The 6642-nt window shown below is 39.8% G+C and overlaps 1 long non-coding RNA gene across 1 annotated transcript; it reads left to right on the top strand.

Moving 5' to 3' along the window:
• The first annotated feature begins 4277 nt into the window (after nucleotides 1-4277).
• LOC130138860 (uncharacterized) lies at nucleotides 4278-5690 on the top strand. Its single transcript, XR_008817132.1, has 2 exons — nucleotides 4278-4974; nucleotides 5053-5690. It is a non-coding gene; the product is annotated as an uncharacterized LOC130138860 (long non-coding RNA).
• The last annotated feature ends 952 nt before the right edge of the window (nucleotides 5691-6642 follow it).

The raw sequence follows: 6642 nt of genomic DNA, 5'->3' as shown, positions 1-6642 counted from the left end.
AGTGCTATATCCCTTTTTCATTTGGAACTCTTTTTGCAAATTTCACGAAATATCAAAATGCTTCATGCTTATGTGCAAGGAATATAACCCAAGTAAATATAATATAATCATCTACTATCACCAAGTAATATTTCTTAACACCGAGGCTTATCCTCCAGGAGGATAAGCTTAATTCTAGGATTGCATTCACGACTAATATGTGGAGTTCCATTCAAAACTTGAACTATTTATGTCTTATTGTATATTTTATTGATGAAAACTAGAAGTTGCATAAAAGAATCATCAAGTTTGTGGTGAGGCATAGTCACAAGAGTAGGGAGATTGAAAAAATGGTGGAGAAATGCATTTATAAGTGGGGAATAGAAAATAAGACGTCTACAATAACCATGGATAATGCTAGTTCCAATGATATGGCCGTTGGTTATTTGAAGGAAAAATTTTCAAGAGAAAGGTTTTTGATCTTGAATGGTGATGTTTTACATATGAGGTGCACTACTCATTTATTAAACTTGATTGTAAGAGATTGATTAAATGAGGTGCGCGATTCTATTGCACGTATCCGAAACATAGTTAGGAATCTGAGGAGTTCTCCCATAAGAGCTAAAACATTTCAATCTTGTATTGAGAGTGAAAGGATTATGTACAAGGGTTCGGTTTGTCTTGATGTTGCCACTAGATGGAACTCCACTTACCTAATGTTAGACACCGTCATAAAGTTCATGAAAGCTTTTGAAAGGATGGAAGAAGAGATTTAACTTTCTTAAGGGAGTTTGACAATGATTCTCCCTAAGATGAAGATTGGGAAAATGTCATAATTCCTTCTAAATTTCTACAACAATTTTATGATGCCACCAAACAGATGTCAAAGAGTTCATATATTACTTCAAATGATTATTTTGAGGGGATAGCTCTTTTGTATAAATATTTGAATAATGCAGCAAATACTTTGGACCCTAAGCTTCAAGCTATGGATATAAAGATGAAAGAGAAGTTTGAAAAATATTATGGGAGTTTGGATAGAGTAAATATGATGGCGTTGATTGCGATTGCATTATATCCTACAAAAAAGTTGAATTATGTGAAGTTCTGTTATGGGCAAATTTATGATGATGAAGCGAAAATTGATGAGACGCATGATAATGTGAAGCTTGCCTTGGAGCATTTGTATGAATTTTATGAGCAATCCTTTGTTGGTTCTTCTAGTAAACGAAATTTTGGTGGTTTAAGTGTGAGTACTAGTAGTAGTGGTTCCAATGCTGATGACAATGAAGGTAACAATGAGTATGATATCCAAACTTGGCGAAAAAGCTTTCTCTACCCGAAGAAAATAGTGCTTGATGAAAACAAATATGAACTTGATCGGTTTCTTAAAGTTGAAAGTGAAGATACCTTTAATCTTGACCTTTTGATGTGGTGGATGTTGATGCCTAATTTCGTTGGTTCAGTAGGTTGTCTTTTCCTTATGAAAATATAAAAAAATATATAATAGCAAATAGTAATAAGGTTTTCTTAAAAAAAAAATTAAAAAATTAATAAAAAATTTAAAAATAAAAATATTAGGGCTGGTTCGACCCGATTCAATTGGATCGGTCTAATTCGGCCCCTCCCATTTTCCAACACGTTTGGGCCCGGCCTATTCTTTTTTTTCCTTTTCTTTTTGGCCCAGCCTTCTTTCTTGGCCCGGCCCCATCTGCTTTTCTTTAAACCCTTTTCTTCCCTGTCCATCACAAGGGCTGCAGGGAATGGACGTGAGCAGAGGAGTAGAGGTCAGCGTGACCCGCTGGTCGGGATCATACTGGCCGCGACAGGCTGGTAGTGGTAGAAGCCATGCGCGCCTGTCAGTCAGCCTTAAAACCGAGAGACAGAGAGATGCTGAGAGCAGAGGGAGAGAGAGGAGACCAAGAGCTAAGAGAGAGACTGGGAGGGAATGAGAGAAGTGGGAGTCGAAATCTATCTCGGCTGAACGGTGCTTGGTCGTCACCAATGCAAACCTACCCCTTAGTCGGCACCACCAAGCCCCTGGCCCTTTTTCCACGATTTCGAGTTTTCCGGTGAGTTTCCCATTTTGTTGGTTCAATTCGGTGGATTTCTCGAGGATCCCGGCTAGGAGGCAGGCGAGGCGATTGGACGTGGTCCAATCTATAGAACTCGCCCCCCTATTTGTCGCCACCAAGCTGAGTAGGGAGTGCCATAGGCCGCCGCCCTTGCCTTTTCTTTCCCTTTCCCGGCATTCTAGTTTGCCTTGTTTTGGGCATGCTGGGTTGGAGCTCATGGTCGTGCGGCTCGCATGAGCTCCGGCCCACGTCGCCCTTGTATTTTGTTACCGTGTTCCTATATGTCATATGTCGAGAGTCCCGACCCGGGTTTGAGTCTCGGTTGAACCAAAAATCTTCGTTTTTGTAGCGTGCTTTAACTATTCATGGAAATGCCTGAATGAGATCCGGTTTTTGTTTCCTCGTTTTGGCTAAAACCAAATCGTCTGTACGTGTTGCATTATGTTGTGGTGTTTCTATACTGTTTGCCATTCCCGGGAGTTGGCTGTTTGGTCGCTTCGACGCATCCCCATTGCCACATCGTTTTTTGTAGTTGTTTGCGTTCAGCCGAGGGGTGCTCTTAGCCAACGGTGTCACCACCGGCCAAGCGGGAGCCGAGCACTCGGCCTAGCTTGGTCGAGTCGACGCACCCTCAGCCGAGTGAAGACAGGTGGCATCTCTTGCTATGGCCACATCCCTCTTGCGACAAGGGTGTCGCAAGGCTAGGGGGCTTCGAGCTGGGTCATTCATGCCATAACCGGGTCGAGCCAGGCTTGTGTTCTCATGCCTGTTTTGTTTTAGGTCGGTTTAGTATGGTTTTGGGCTGGGGTTTTTTTTAGTGGGTTGGGTTTATAGTATATTTAGTTTTGGCAAAAGAACACTACAAGTGCCATAACTTGTGTACGGTGTTCACTTTGGTGCCATAAGTTTTTTTTTATCACTTTAGTGCTAAAATTTTTGAAAAACGATCACTTAAGTGCTAAATTTTTTGAAAAACGATCACCTAAGTGCCAACTCCGGTGCCGTACACAATTTTTCGCCGGAAATCCCACGTGGCATTTTTTTTATTAATTTTTGAAGCTGACGTGGCTCACCGGAGATTGGCACTTAAGTGATTGTTTTTCAAAAACTCTAGCACTTAAATGATCGTTTTTCAAAAATTTTAGCACTGAAGTGATCCAAAAAAAACTTTTGGCACTTAAGTGATCGTTTTTCCTCCAATTTGGCACTTAAGTGAGCCGGCGAAAACTTTTGGCACTAAAGTGAGCACCGTACACAAGTTATGGCACTTATAGTGTCCTTTTGCCATTTAGTTTTTAGGGGTTGCCCTTTTTTCTTATTTTATTTTGAGCTAGACTAGGCTCGCATATCAGGCCCAATCCGGCTAGGGGGCTTGGCGACTCGGGTCGGTGAAGCTAGGTCGGTTCCAACTCAGCCTAGATCTAGAGATCCAACCCGAGTCCCCATATTCAGATTAAAAATTTTATTTTATTTTTTTAACAAAATTAATTTTTCCTAAAAAAAAATTAGGATAAGGCTTAGATTTTAGATTTTGAGTAGTTTCCTTTTTAAAATGTGAGAAAATCTTTGATTAAAAAATTGTGCTCAAATTAAATGAGCCATTAGGGCTTTCAATAGAGCTTTTGCATGCTTTTTTTTAAAGAAGATGCTAGGTCGCTCTTTGCGCTCTTTCATTTGATTTTATTTGATTGCGCACTTCTAATATACTGGTTGTTATTTTCATATTTAGACTGGTTAGGACGGACCTTAAGATCTTCGATTGGCTACCTTGACACTTTGGTTAGCAAATAGTCAAGATTAGATACCGAAAGAGTACTAGTTAGACGACTAGTGTAATCAAATCCCTGATGCCTAGTTCTCTTGTTGCATAGAAAGTGAGGTATCCTCCAATGCCTCATTTGGTTTCTAGCCGACCTCATTAGGCTAGTGGTGACTCCTTACATAGAAGCTTTAGAATCAATTCGAATTTAAATTGCAAAACCAACGCGAAAGGTAGGTTGCGACGGTGAAAGAGTATTGGGTCAAAGTATAAATCTTATCTTTGATGGCTCGGGATGTTTTATCCATTCCTATGACTACCATTGCTTCAAAGTCGACTTTTAGTACATTAGGACATGTGCTTGACGGCTTTCGAAGTTCTTTGACTCTTAGAGTGGTGGAAGTTTTGATTTGCACTCAAGATTGGTTGAGAACCATTTGTGTGCCGATTAATGTTGAAGAGTGCATTGAGAATGCAAAAAAGTTTGAGTCGAGTAAGTCATGTATATTTCTTTCTATCTTGTAATTTATTCGCATATCTATCTATTGAGTGAATACTTTATTTAATCTCTTTTTTGGTTTTTATATTTGGATTGTCTTACCGAGGACATTATCATTGGTAAATAGACTTCATTTTACGGAAACTTCGATTTTGTGGTGAGTAAATAGACTTCATCAATAGCTTTCTTTTCAACCCCTTCTCAAGGTGCATAACAACGACCCGATCGAGTGATGGCGTCAATTTCATTCGTTCCATAATTCCATGGATTAGCTCTTTGATGAAACATTGGAGTAACTTCAATACTTATTTCCTCATCCTTCACAATGATAGTAATTTGATCACAATAGGCTCGAAGTCATCTTTCGAGATTTCAATTGACTCGAAGTCTTTTACCAATAGGTCTATTACAACAGACTCTACACCCATTGGCTTGATTTCATAGGAAGCACTTCCTTCAGTCAAGTCAATCACAATAGGTTCTATCCCCATCGGCTTGATTTCATAGGAGGCATTTTCTTCGGACAAGTCAATCACAATAGGAGTTATCATAACTACCCTCCCTTCTTCATGTTCCAGGATGTCTTCCATACCACCCCATCCATCAGGGACAATGTCTTTAAGATCAACAAAGAAACTCGGAGGAAGCGAGTATTTAACGTAGTAATCGTAATCCCAATGGGTTCTTCTAACATCACTCAGAATTAGTGTTTGAGACAACCTCTTCATCTTCTTTGACAGGTAGAGGTTTAACCACTTCTGGTGTAAGATCGACATTGAGATTTTCATGGCCTCCATTTCCTCAACTATTGTCTTAGTGGGTACGACTTCGACTTCTTTCTCTTCAAAATCGCAAATTAAATTCTTGGAAGATAGATCAATAACGGCCGACATCATCATGGTATCCGAATCTTCTCCCATGTTCTGGATTATTCCCATGTCAATCATCTTGGATATGCACACCATCTTTTCTTCTCTTAAGATGTCATTGCCTTTTTCATAGTGTCTAGCTACCCGGATCTCATGCAGCTTGGGTATATCTACTATAAAGGCTTGCTTAACTGCATTCGTCTCAACCATGTTCACACCTTCGGTATAATCGGGCAATGGATTTTGTTGCGCATTCAAAACAGCATCGTTGAAAGACAAGGTCCCTTTGTTGAGCAAACTTTGGACCTTGATCTTCAACATCAAAGAGCTGTCGGTACTATGGCCTTTCACGCCCAAATGGTATTTGCAAGTTTTTGTAATGTCGAATTCGATGAACTTTGGAGGATTATCTCGTGGAACCTCATTGGCTACCATTCTTTATTCGAGGAGCATGGGCAGAAGCTATGATAATGGTCTCGGCAACGGAGAAAATTGCCTTTGCGGTGCTTTCCCTTTTTGTTCATAACTTTAAGATGAACTTCCAGATAGAACAACCGATTTTTGCGAGGGAGCCAAACGTGGCTTCGACACGAGGATTTTGAATGAATGCTTCTTCGATAGCAGATTCTATATCTTTCTTCATTGGAAATTTTCTAGCACCACCTTCGGGTATTCTTCCATTACGAATTGACTATTCCACTCTCGCCAACCTCCACGAGGTGTGAGAATGTCAGGCAACTTGTATTATAAAGCTTTTGGAGATATTCCAAGGTAGCATCTTTATGAACAACTGCATAGTTTCCTTTTCGCTTAACAATGGTTTCGCTTGTGATGCCATGGCTCTCCATCTTTGGACAAAGGCCTTAAATGACTCAATTCTCTTTTTCTCCACTCGTACTAAGTCCTCTCTAATAGGAACGATCTCAAAGTTGAACTTATATTGTTGCAAAAATTCATCAGCGAGGTCTTCTCATCCATGAATCTTTTCTAAATCCAGTTCGATGAACCAAGACAAAGCATGACCCATCGAACTATCTTGAAATGTGTCGATGAGGAGTGAAATATTGTCTGAGAATCGGGCCATCTTTCCCAAGTAGTACTTCAGATGATTTTTGGGACATCTAGTGCCATCGTACTTCCTCACAAACTCTGGTTCTTTGCAAGTTTCCGAAACCTTCCACTACAAAAAAATCGGATTTTTGCCACGAAAATTTACAATGAAAAAATTTTCGTCGCAAATTTGCGACAAATTTTCCAACGAAAAGTAAAATTCGTTGGAAATTTCCAACGAAAAATTTTTCGTCGCAAAATTCGTTGGTAATTACCAACGAAAAATTTTTCGTTGGAAATTTCCAACGAATTTTGCGACGAATTCAAAAAAACCCGATATTAGTCTGCATTTTTTATATTCGTTGGAAAATTCGTTGGAAATTTAGCCACGAGTTTAGCCACGAGTTTGTA

This window comes from Syzygium oleosum, unplaced genomic scaffold, assembly GCF_021117445.2.
Source record: "Syzygium oleosum isolate NSW1041296 unplaced genomic scaffold, Sole_v2.1 Sole_v2.08, whole genome shotgun sequence".
Lineage (NCBI taxonomy): Eukaryota > Viridiplantae > Streptophyta > Magnoliopsida > Myrtales > Myrtaceae > Syzygium > Syzygium oleosum.
Note: the sequence above shows the minus strand (reverse complement) of the source record. Positions and strands in the feature narration are given on the sequence as shown.